The following is a 12,895-nucleotide window of genomic DNA, read 5'->3' as shown; positions in this document are numbered from 1 at the left end:
CTATGCGCAGCCGAACAAAAGGAACAATAGGACTGTACCACATTTTCCGACGAAATGATTGCAAGAGGTGCATGAATTTAATGGACCGCCCCCTAATTTACTGACCCGTATATTCATCTCTAAAACAGAGCCGCTCGAGAAAACCACGGCCCAGTGAACCACGGCCCAGCGAACCAGGGCTAGCGAACCACGGCCCAGCGAACCACGGCCCACCGAACCACGGCCCAGCGAACCACGGCCCAGCGAACCACAGCCCCGCGAACCACAGCCCCGTGAACCACAGGCCAGCGAACCAGAGCCCAGCGAACCAGAGCCCAGCGAACCAGAGCCCAGCGGACCACAGCCCAGCGAACCACAGCCCAGCGAACCACAGCCCAGCGAACGATACTAGCTGTGGGTCGCGCGGCCACGCTGTCAATGTAGTACTGAATGGCCGGTACGCAATGCGCATGAGACCTGGTGTCTCCCATTTCAAGGACCTTGGCATACTGTGCCCTCACCCTGGCATCGTGCAAGATGTGGAGGTGATGTAGTGGTCATAGGGTGGTAAGGTCTCTAATTAGCCTAGACTTAAAGAGGGTATCGAAAAAAAAACTAGGAAGTATGAAACCCATAAAAGAGTTGGTGGCACGAGGAAAAGTAGGGAAATCCAGGATCTCGCTCTAGAAAAGATATTCGGCTTAATTCGGGGACAATGACCTTAGTTTTCTAGCAATGAACCATAATATTGAACATATAATTGCAGAGTGTGCAGTAGAAGTAGGCGGTATAACGGATAGTTAGACAGGATAGCGATTACTCCTCTTAGGAGAGGAAAGATCTGGTTAGGAAATGCAAAGCACGAAAGCTTCTTACCGAACAGACAGAAAGAGCTAGTGTTAGGAGTTAGCGCTCGTGTTGTGTGCGCTATGGATCCTAATATAGTCGAGTTATAAAACTCAATCAGAGTAAGGTAACCGACATAAGCAAGTATAATATGTAGCGACTCGATCATGCTCTAAGGAACTGAGGTAACCTAAAAGCGGTCAAAAGGAAATCAGGCATAGACCAAAATCAGATGTATGCGCCATGAGACAAGGTATCAACAAGATAGTTTTAGTAGCCGAGTAGTTGTACAGAAATCTGTATACAGTAGGCGAAGTAATCAGCACGATAGTGAGAGGGGCGGTAGTGAAGAGCAATCGGACATCCCGCCTGTAACGAAAGAAGTAAAAAAAAAACCTATAAGCAATGCGAAGAGGGAAGCAGATGGTGAGGATCAGATAACAGTAGATCTGTTGAAGGAAGGTGGGAAGATTGTGCTAGAAAAACTGGCCACTTCGAAAAGGCAGTGACTCATAACCTCGAATGTACCGAAATCTTGGGAGAAGGCCAGCATTATCTTAATGCGTAAGAAAGCGGACGTCAAAGGTTTGAACAATTACAGACGGATCGGCTTACGGTTCGTTGTCTACATCTACATAGTTTTCACTAAGGCAATAGCTAATTTAATCAGGACAACTATAGACTTCAGTCAACCAAAGGACAAGACAGGCTTTCGTATAGGCTACTCGACAGCGGTCCATATTCACATTATAAACAGGTGACAGAGAATTGTGCACAATATAACCAACCCCTATATATAGCCTTCACTGATTACGAGAAAGCATTTGACTCAGTCTAAACCTCAACAAAGAAAGTTATAAAATCATGATGAGGAAGAGTGTCAGGCGTGGAGACACGATCTCACCAATGCTGTTCATTACGCGTTTATAGGAGGTATTCAAGAACCTCGATTGGGAACAGATGGGCGTGACGATTAAAGACAATACCTTAGTAATCTATGATCCGCTGATGACATTGCCTTGCTAACTAACTCAGGGGACGAACTTCAAACATTGATCAATGACTTAGATGGCTAAACCAGTACGGTAGATCTAAAAGTGACCATGCATAAAACTAAAGTAATGTTCAGCAGACTTCGAAGGCTAATGGTTCATGGGGTTTAGCGTCCAAAAGCGACTCAGGCTATGAGGGACGCCGTAGTGACGGACAAAGTAAATTTCGACCACATTGAGTTCTTTAACGTGCGCTGACATCGCACAGCACACGGGCCTCTAGAATTTCGCCTCCACCGAAATGCGACCTCCGCGGCCAAGATCGAAACCGCGTCTTTCGGGTCAGCAGCCGAGCTCCATAACCACTGAGCCACCGCGGCGACTTGGTGGTATCTGTTACGTGCGGTTTAACATCCAGAAGCTTCCCATGGACTATCAGGGGCGCCGTAGAGTGGAAGACTCCGCATTAATTTAGGCTACCTGGGGTTATTTATAACTCTAATACGAATAAACCTATAAGGGGGCACAAAAAGAAGTAAGCTGTCCTCTGGCACATTCCATTTTAAGCGCAGGATATGCTGCACAAATCCGAGGGTAGATTTTGATCATTAAATATGCGGACTGCATGACTACTGTTGACAGCAGAGACATATTCCCACCGCAAAATCATAGTAACTTGATGCAGTTAGCAATGGAAATAGGCTTTTAAAAGCGGAACCGTTGGTCAAGAGGTTAGCAAATAGAGGAGATCGAAACCTCGGTTAAAATCCTCGTATCTACTAGAACTTCACATGTTTTGAAGAGGCAATTTGTTTCCGAACCCGCCGCGGTGGCTCAGAGGTCAGGGCGCACGGCTACTGATCTGGAGTGCCCGGGTTCGATCCCGACCACGGTGGCTGCGTTTCGATGGAGGCGAAGCGCAATGGCGCCCGTGTGCTGCGCGATGTCAGTGCCCGTTAAAGATCCCCAGGTGGCCGAAATTATTTCGGAGCCCTCCACTACGGCACCTCTTTCTTCTTTTCTTCTTTCACTCCCTCCTTTATCTCTTCCCTCGCGGCGCGGTTCGGGTGTCCGCCGAGATATGCGAAACGGTGCCTCTATCATTTCCTTTCCCCAAGAACCAATTAAAAAAAAATTATTACCGTTGGCAACCGTAAATCTACCCCTGCATATCCTGCCCTTAAAAGGGAGTGCGCTAGAGGACAGCTTACTCCCTTTATATTTCTATGCAGGGTTATTCGTGCTTAGAGTGTAACGTGTGCTGATATCGCACAGCACACATGCGTTTAGCATTTCTGCATGGAAGTGCGCGCGGTGCGGCCGGGATTCGATCCCGCTACCCTGAGAAGCGGCAGCTGAACGCCGCAACCACCGAGTCACGGCGGCAGGTCTCCCACACAAGGTGAAGAAGTAACTTTGTGGATAGTGGTGGCCAGTTGAGTAATAGTCGAAATGCCTTTCCGGAATCCGTGTATAAATGAGAAGAAAACCTTTTCTTTTTTTTCGCAAATTCGACTATGACGTTAGAAATTACACTGTCTGTGAGTTTACACTCAGCGGATGTTAATGGTGTGTGACGATAGTTGCTAACATTAAGATGGTGACCTTTCTTGAAAACCTGATCGGGCTATAGTATGTATACACACCGATCGTCTGGAAGAACAGAATGCCTTTGAGACACCTTGAATAGAAGAGATACATTGCGCAGTAATTTCGCAGTACCAAAAGTTCGAGCTAACTGTGGAGTTCAGGTGTTTGGGTTCACTCGGATCAAGTTATGAATTATGAAAACCTTATAGTATGAAAGCGGTGTGCTCTGCGTCCTCATTAAAGCGTAAATTTCGCTTGTTTATTTTGACTCTCCATTTATGATGATACTGTTTTTATCCACATTATATCTATGTCGTCCTTGCTCTGTGTTCGAAATCTTCAGTATTTAGTGTATTTGTTTATATGTAGTTGCATTGTGCTTATCATTTATAATGATAACATTTTTGTACCGATGTATAAGCTGTCTCATCTTGTTTTTTTTTTGCGCTTCATTGGCAGAGGTGTCAGTGGGACCTTTTTCTTTACTCTGTTTGTACTTGTAAGTATTGTATACGTATACTTCAATAAACTCTGAAATATTACAATATATTAAAGAATATGGGCCAAGGATTCTACATGGCGGCTTAAGATGCACCAGGCATGCTATCAGCTCCAACAGAGCCATTCACCTTAGAGAGACTCTTGATGAGTCTCTCTTGATGAGTCCCTCAGGAGGTGAACATCAAAGCATAGCGAATGAGTTATAGACAGGTAGAGCAGAACGGTGGGTGTAAAAATTAACATGCAGAAAACCAAAGTAATGATAAACAGCCTAGCAAAGGAACAGCAATTCACAACTGGCAGCGAGGTGCTGGAAGTGGTAAAGGAATACGTCTACTTAGGGCAGGTAGTGACAGCTGATCCGGATCACGAGAGGAAGACAACTAGAAGGATAAGAATGGGGTGGAGCGCATATGGCAGGTTCTCGCAGATCATGCGAGGCAGTTTGCCAATATCCATCAAGAGAGAAGTGTACAACAGCTTTATCTTACCGGCACTCACCTACGGGACAGAAACGTGGAGGCTAACCAAAAGGGTTCAGCTTAAGTTAAGGACAACGCAGCGAGCCATGGAAAGACAAATGATAGGTGCAACGTTAGGAGACCAGAAGCGGACAGAGTGGGCGAGGGAACAAACGCGTGTTAATGACATCTTAGTCGAAATCAAGAGGAAGAAATGGGCTTAGGCAGGGCATTTAATGCGAAGGCAAGGTAACCGCTGGTCCCTAAGGGTAACGGAGTGGATTCCAAGAGGAGGCAAGCATAGCAGGGGGCGGCAGAAGGTTAGGTGGGCGGACGAGATTAGGAAGTTTGCAGGCATAGGGTGGGCGCAGCTGGCAAAGGACAGGGTCAATTGTAGAGACATGAGAGAGGCCTTTGCCCTGCAGTGGGTGTAGTCAAGCTTGTGGTGAAGCCGATGATGATGATGATGAACAACTTCATCCAATTATTGTTTTCAGAAAAACATGATTATTTTGCTCTTTCACTGTATGCTGAAATTTGTCTGGTAATTTTCCGGGCAAATTTCGGCAGACAGCCCTCCCTCCGTGTCAGAGCACCCGAATTGCACAAACATTAAGTGTACTTTATTGTTCGCATCGGCAGCTACCTCCAATAATTGGTAGCACCATTGGGCTCGCACTTATTTGAGAACTGAGACCCTATCTCTTCATGTGTGTTGCAGTTGATATTGAGCAGCATAGTGCGTGTTCTGCAATGAAGACACAGTTCGGCAGCACCTACCAATGAGGATGGCTGCGGATTTCAAAACTTTTTTTCTGGCCTTAAACAAAATTTAATCGAATTGAAACTTCCAGACCACAGGCAACGACGCTCGTGTATATTATGAGCAATCTTACGCATTTTTATCTGGAGAGCGTTGATCCTTAATTTAGGTTTGAATCACAGAAAAAAGTCAATTTCTACTAAATTTCGAAGTAATTGGCCTGAAAAGTATTCTGTTTAAGAATTCTAATTTATTTCTAGCACAAGCTATAGCGACAGGTAAAAGCAGCAAAATATATTGTGGCTGAAACAATAACGACGTTTAGTCAACATTTTTCAGAACGTCATATTTTTTGCTTTTTTACTTAACCAAAAAGGCTCTGAAAATGGTTTCGTGGCTTCATTAATAAAGTCATATAAAAGAAGAACGCAAGTGAAACGTTCCAAAATAAGATTTCTCATTTTACCGAGTCACATATGACTTAAAAATTTTCAATTCCAAATGACTTTCGCTTCTTAGCGGAAACTTGAAAGAGCGCTCACGTAGGGGGAAAAAATATTTTCGAAAAATATACTTCGCTAAAACTCCGATCACAGATCACATAATCGCCAGCCCCCCCCCCCCCCCCCCCCCCCTTTGCCTTTTTTTATGTTTCCAAAAGAATCGGCCGTGGTCACTTTTGAAGACTGGGACGTTTTGCAAGACTAACGCTGCGCGAACGTTCAGTTGTGCCTTGTGGCAAGCTCCAGAATGTGCAAGGAAAGCCCCGTAATTACGAAAACATGCAGTTTCTCTCCGTGTTTCAGACAGATGTTGCTGGTTGTGTCCCTGGTAAGTGCGATATCAGCCTAAGGGATGCTATTTTTCTAGCAGAAAATTCTGAACTTAGCTGCGAGCGCGAGGATAGTTATGGCAACTTGTGAGTCGGATGAGATGGTTAAAAAGCTGTGAGCTCTTCATTAATAATAGAAGGACTTAAAGGAAAGCCACAAAATATCCTTCCTACGGCTGTTAACGAAACAAACCAACTATGTGGCACCTGGCGGCGACGGCAAGATAGCGCCCAAGTAGCAGACGCAGTTCTCTTTCTGGTGATCTCTGACATAAGTTGTTTTTTGTAAATTTCTACAATCAAGTCCTTAAAAGCCTGGAATGCAGCACCATAATAGTGCACACAGACACAGCAAAAACAATTCTCGCTGCAAAAAGAAAGCGGCCGCGTTTAGTTGGCTTTAAGGCGTGTTATGTCAACTGCTTATAGTTCAACTCTTCATAAGTTAAAAAAAAAATATAGGAGCTTGGTTGGGCATTTGATCTCTAAACATACTTCGCCCTTCAGAGTAATTGTATAAGAAACGAACAATGCAATCAAGAGATAACACAATGAGAGGGAACTGGTGCAAAATGATACCTGTCCCAAATCCTTGGCTTTATCTCTAGCCGGCAGGCTTTGCGAGGTGCGTTATTGAAGCAGAGCAATCATAACAGTGAAAACTGCTAGCGATGCATAAAGGAGCAACAGCGTTGGTATAAACTGCATAAAATAGAGTTATGGGCGAAGAAAGCTTAAGGAAATAATCTAGGTGCTCTCATGATCAATAAAAATAGAATGGATGCAAATCCAATAACTGCTCAAAGTAATTGTCAAGTCAAATTGGCCAAAAAATTATTTGTCTCATTTTTCACCGAAAACAGCCTGCCTCTTTAGAAATAGAGCGCAGGTGGAACTTCTCTTATCTTGCTAAAGTTTTTAGCTTTTTAGCTCAGGGGATTCACGAAAGCACTGTTTTCCTCAAATATCTTCCTAGTGAAACTTTTCGGTCCATAAAAACAAGGAGACAGATAAATATAATGTGTACAAGAAGGTTTCAAGCTCAGGAGAGAAAGTACGAAAAGACTTCCCCCTTGCCATCCATCGTATACCAGTGCTACGTGTACCCCTGGCTTGAAACCAGGCCAGTGGCAAATCTAGTGGGGAGATGCCACCAAAGGCACCCCACAGAACATCATTTTATGGTCGAAATGATTTGCATTTTAGGGTGCGCGCCTTGCTACACGTGTTTTATGTGTGCCGTGATATCGGACGCTTTTAGCATACCAGATACGTATGAGCGGAGACGTACGCAGGTTTATAGGATGCATCCTGTGGACGCATAGAGGCCTCTCCTGGCCCCACCCAGGCCGCTACACGCGCGCGCCAGGCGTCGGGTAAACCGGTATATGTCTCCGCAAATACGTATCCGGTATGTTAAAAACTTCTATTACCACGCTTATTTTTTAATTTCAAGTGTTCATTAGCACCGACATTTTGTGCGCATGCTGTTCCTATTGAATTGGCTGTTGGGGAAAGAAAATAGCGTAGTACCTGTCTTATACATATCGGCGGACACCTCAACCGCGCCGTAAGGGAAGGGATAGAGGAGGGACTGAGAGACATTTTGGGCGCATGCCGTTCTTATGCCCTTACTAGAATTTTTAACTGTCCTGTGCTATTGCATGCACTGTTCTGCATATTGTTTTCCTCGGCCCGAAAGCTACGAAAATACTGTGTCAACCCTTCACCCCCCCCCCCCCCCCCCCTACTGTAATGCACTCGCGGGGTAATGTATGCGCATATACACATTTATAAATAAAAATTAAATGCTCTGTAGAGGGCAGTGTAGGGAGCCCGAGTTGCTCTAGATAAACTTCACTTCCATTGAGTTGAATCATGATTTTGGTGTAAGCATGAAAGGAATTAACAACAATGAAGATAAGCCGACGGACTAAGGGCAATAGAAAGCATATATACTGTCATGCTTCACCTGCCTGCCTTCGTTTAGTGCTTTTGCATTAGCACCAAGTAAATGGGTGAACAATTCAGTGCCAACAAGGCCAAGGCTTAGTTAACGTGCCTAGTCTATAGGTGTTATGTGACAGGTAGCCACACATAAAATTGAAGGTTTGCTTTTCACTGCGCACTTAGCAAATTTTGGTGTAATAACTCCATGACAGAACATGATCTAATTTAACGAATTCTATTGCACTATGTCATCAGCAAGGTATGATCGATTTGTATGAATTTTGGCAACACTGCGATTGTGACCGGAACACAGAAGCTGCCATTCTGAAAAGAAATTTCTTAATGCAAATTAGAAAAACCGGTGATTCATCAAATAGAGTAAAGCGTCGGCGACCTTAGAGTCACTTGCTTGTTAAAACTTCTGTATTCCAGCGGGCTAAAACGTAAAAGACTTCATACACTATGAAACATACAGGGACAAATTCGCTACGCAGGTCATCGATTTCTGTACTCTAAACACGAAAGGAGTTAAAAAGGGAGTAAGCTGTCCTATAACGCACTCCCTTTACGGCGCAGGGTATGCTGCTTTAGTCCTTGGGTACATTTCCGCCAATAAAAATACGGAATACTTGCGGTTGGCTACGGAAGGAAATTCCCTCTTCAAAACATGCGAAGTTACCAAGATTTTAACCAAGGCATCAACCTCCTGCATTCGCTAATCTCAAGACCTCCGGCGCCACGTATGAAAACCTCCTTCCTTCGCTAAATGCGTCAAGTTACTATGCTTTTCAGTGGAAATACACCTCCGCTCCAAAGAGCAAGAGCGAATCTCCTCGAAAACATACTTGATCTTGTGTGAACGCGATGCACACATTCACACCTCCACTTATTATGCTGTCGCCGCCCCATCTGGCCACAGGTAGCTTCATATTCTCTTTCGAAAACATAAGAAGGTGCCGACTCGAAAGTTTTTTCTCCTGCTGGTTCCTAACAAAATGTTTGCCGCACCCCACGCGGTATCTAAAAAAACGAGACGAACGGAGATACTTCCATCGAGCGCGACGTCTTTGCTTGCACGCTGACTGATGACAAAATCACCAAAGTACTTACGTGTGGCAATGAATTAACACGATTCTAACGTGCTTCCTATCCTGGGAGATACCCGTGGCAAAGAAGCGCCTCATTTTTTCTCCTGCAGCCTTCACAAAAACGTTCGTTAGACAAACCGTGAGCTTGTGCAGATCTGGTATACGCCGAAGATGGCCCAACTTCGGTCTCATTGCCTATGGTGATTTTATAGCAAGTGAAAATTAAGTGCTTAGCATCAAAAGGCTATCACTCTCCGCAAAACACCGCGAATTTCGCAACAAACGGGGAAGAGCACTACATTCTTCAGCGGCGAGCTACGAGTGGACCTCGATGAGCGTGTCATCTTACTCAATGTAGCAAGACATCGCAGCGCTCCCTGAAGTTGAATCTTCTCACGAATGCGAGCAAAGCAGAGCTACGGTATGAGAGCATTGTTTAACTTTTTCGCTTTGCCAGTTATTACCGGTCTCGGTTTATTGGTGAAGGAAAGCGTACCACTGAAAAAAGAACGAAAAAAATGCGACCGTTTTCGCATGCCTTGTTGTGTAAATGAACTCGACGAAAAGTTACGCCATTAGTATTTTTGGGCGGCGGTACTCACTACTCAGCATAAGTGTCATTGGATCTATCGAAAGTTAAGCCATACAACTACACAGTCATAACTTGACGACTATATACTTGTTCATCTACATACGCAGACAGGTACTTTCAATGATGGGCCTCCCGGTCACTTTACGAACAGATATCGTTTTCACAAGACCTAACACAACGAAACGCAAGTGACAAAACTGACGATTCCGGCCACAGGGCATTCAAAAGTGTCTGCGAGGGTGTCGGTGAGAAACACCATGGGTTGCTTGCTCTCGCGTGGAAGTGAGAGTACAGCCAGCGGCTTCGTAGGCGCACTCGAACGAGAACTTAATAATTACAGCATTCCGGACTTTTCGCAGGATCATTTTGCTGACTTTCAGGGGAAAAAAAATTCTGGAATTAAGAGCGCAAAATGGCAAAGAAGTTGCTTGATATTCAGATGCTTCTGTAGTTTCTTATGTTGCCTACAGCCCTCCTCGGAGAGGAAGGAATGATGGACTAGCTTATGGCCTCGTGCAAAACCATTTACTGGGTGAATAATGATATAAACTGTTCCCTTTTATTTCGTGATAAAGTCTACCCAATCGGAGTCATGCTCCTGGCCGCGTTTAATTTTTCTTAAATAATTTTTCACACTTTACTCGCATCTTCGTCCAAAATATTGAAACTGAAATCGTTCCCTCAACGAAGAGAAGTTCTGCCGACTGACTTTTTCATGTCGAACCATTAAAACCTAAACTCTGTAAACATAATAAACAAAAACGCGAGATGGGCTAGCGTGTGTGTTGCCTAATAATGTCCACTGTACACAACCTTCAGAAAGTGAAATCGGTTAGTTGTACCACAGGCTTGCTTGTCAGTATATATATTACCAACTAAATGCGCATTTTCACAGAGGCATTCAGATTCCTATTCCAAAAAGACACCGTCCTAAAGCGCATAACCGATCATTCCTGCCGGCACTCAGCGACTATATAATATGTAAATTTATAGAAGACGACATTAAATAAGCATCAAGCTAGGTGACTGTAGCCAAATATGCGCCTTTCTTCCCAGACTCTAGCGGCAACTGGGAAGCCGGCATCTCCTGCCTTCTTTTCATTGTAGCACTTCAGGCGTTATCAGTCGGTTCAATAAAAAACTGTGCCCCTATAATGCAGGCACCAAAGAAGCGGAGGCAGCCATTAAATTGTTGCCTTCTCGCTGTCTCATTCCCGTGCACTTACAAGACCTCGTCGCTATTTTTCTATCACTTTTATGGATCGTCTTGGAAATTAACCCAGGCAAGATACACCGTCAGTACCAGCTCCAGCACTAAAAGAAACAACAAAAGTGTCAGGTTGTTCCGAACTTATGAACAATTATATGCATGCAGGTGACCAGCACGTTACCTACGGCGAAACAGAAGTGACTTGCTTTTTTTTCTTTCCAAAACTCCTCTGGCAGCAGCCGGCCACCGCCTTCCTTGCCTGGTGTGGTCCCTGCGAAACGAAAATGCGGTGCTCTGCAGTACTCGTGGCGCCATCTAGCAAAGAGCGCGATAACTGCTCGCGCTTCTCGGCTGTTTTTGGGTGGCAGCCGTGCAGGAAAGCTGATGGTAGGAGGCATGTAGATAGAAAACAAATACAGCGAGACAAAGTACAGAAAGTCGCCCGTTCTTTAAGTCTGTTTATTATTAGATTATAGTCTGTTTTATTCTTGGTTTTGTCAAACAGAAAGGTTCACGCCTTGCACAGCACCGCCCCTTTTTTTTTTTTTTCAAGAGCTATTTTTTCATGCATTTGCGCGATGCCATTACAGATTATATTTATTGATGGTTTCTATCAGCGTTTCGTCTGATTTCCTGCTGTCGCTTCAACCAAGCTCTCTGTATATTCCCCAATCCGTCATTTATTACTTATAGGGATACCTCCACAACTGCGTTGATTTCTGATAACGAATATATACTGTATTTTCTATATGCAAGCGGGGACCATCGTATGCACATAGAACGTTTAATAGTGCGAATGCATCATTCCGACGAAGATTTGGAGCGCCAAATCTAAAAAAAAAAAATCTGCGGACGAAACCGGCGCAACCACCGCAAGACGCTTGGCACATCCCTTAATTATACTTTTTGACAACATAAAAAACCCCATTAAACCAGTTCTCTCCCTCAATATCTTATAGCGACCACATTCCTGTGCTCTTCTAGGAAAAAGGTGTCATCTTTATGCTCAGCTAGCTATCAAAAAGAAAAACTCTGCAAAATTAGCTTGACATGTATTTTTCCTGCGTTTTCAAATGTCCGTGTACCAAACCTCAAGTCTTAGCCAAAGTAAGCGAGGTATTTTGTTCGCGAAGTGAGGGCGACAACTAATACGAAATATCTAAGTCTTTTCCCCTCTCCGCCAGTTATCTTAGTTATTCCTCTTCTAAACATAACGCAGTGACTGTGGTAGCTGTTTAGAAGATCTAAGCATCAATAATCCAGCCCATAAATACCGTCCATAAATATGCGACTTTTTTCTTTTTCTCCGCACGTTCGTTTCACTGACAGCCCTCTAACTGCGTTTTCGGGCTAAAAAGGGGGTTAACAAATTACGCCAACCTTGTAACGGCCAAAAAATGACAGGCAAGGACCATCGCCTTTCCCCAAAACGACGCGGGAAGTCTCCATCTCAGCAGCCCGTGTCCTCGCTTTATACGAACTGATGAAGGGTGGTAATTTGGGCCGGTTGGTTCATCACAGACGAAGAAATATCCAGCGCAAAAAAAAAAAACGCACTGACAGCAGCAGAAAGACAAACACAAGCGCTTGTGTTTGTCTTTCTTCTGTCGTCCATGCGTTTGTTTTTTTTGCGCTGCATATTTCCTCTGCCGCTTTATACGTTGATTTCTGCAGCAACGGTAAAGGCAGATTTTGTTCATAGTGTCAGCTGAGGTATATGTACTCCATTCTCGTATATAGCTGTAGTTCAATGATCCGAAATTTACATGTACAACTTTTGGCAGTCTTCCTAGCAAGCAAGTCACTTGAAGAACAAATTGAAAATTTACTGACTCTATTTTGCAAGCCATCGACTAGTCACAACTCTAATTTGATCCCTGTTGTTTTGTTTGAAAAGACAGCTCAGCATACAGGCCTAAGTAGAGAAAGCAAGGTAAAGCAGCACATTAAGTTCAAGCAAGCTGCCACTCTGTGCGCCCGCACACAGAGGTGTCTGCTGGTGCCTCACACTTTCCGGCGAACACTGCAGGCGACGCATGATTCATTAAGCCCTTCCGTCGAGGATGTATTGCCGCAGTGGTCCTTCGTTAT

General features: G+C 44.4%; 1 long non-coding RNA gene across 2 annotated transcripts in view; it reads right to left on the bottom strand.

Moving 5' to 3' along the window:
• The window catches only part of LOC144094827 (uncharacterized), a 155,594-nt gene that overhangs the window by 36,733 nt on the left and 105,966 nt on the right, over positions 1 to 12,895 (bottom strand). The window contains exon 2 of one of the 2 annotated variants that reach the window (XR_013306591.1): positions 10,990 to 11,075. This is a non-coding gene — a long non-coding RNA (uncharacterized LOC144094827). Of the gene's footprint in view, positions 1 to 10,985; positions 11,076 to 12,895 lie in introns of both variants that reach the window. The other variant, XR_013306592.1, reaches the window with a different exon arrangement.

This window comes from Amblyomma americanum, chromosome 6 (genome assembly GCF_052857255.1).
Source record: "Amblyomma americanum isolate KBUSLIRL-KWMA chromosome 6, ASM5285725v1, whole genome shotgun sequence".
In the NCBI taxonomy this organism is placed as follows: domain Eukaryota; kingdom Metazoa; phylum Arthropoda; class Arachnida; order Ixodida; family Ixodidae; genus Amblyomma; species Amblyomma americanum.
This window is presented reverse-complemented; position numbering and strand designations above follow the sequence as displayed.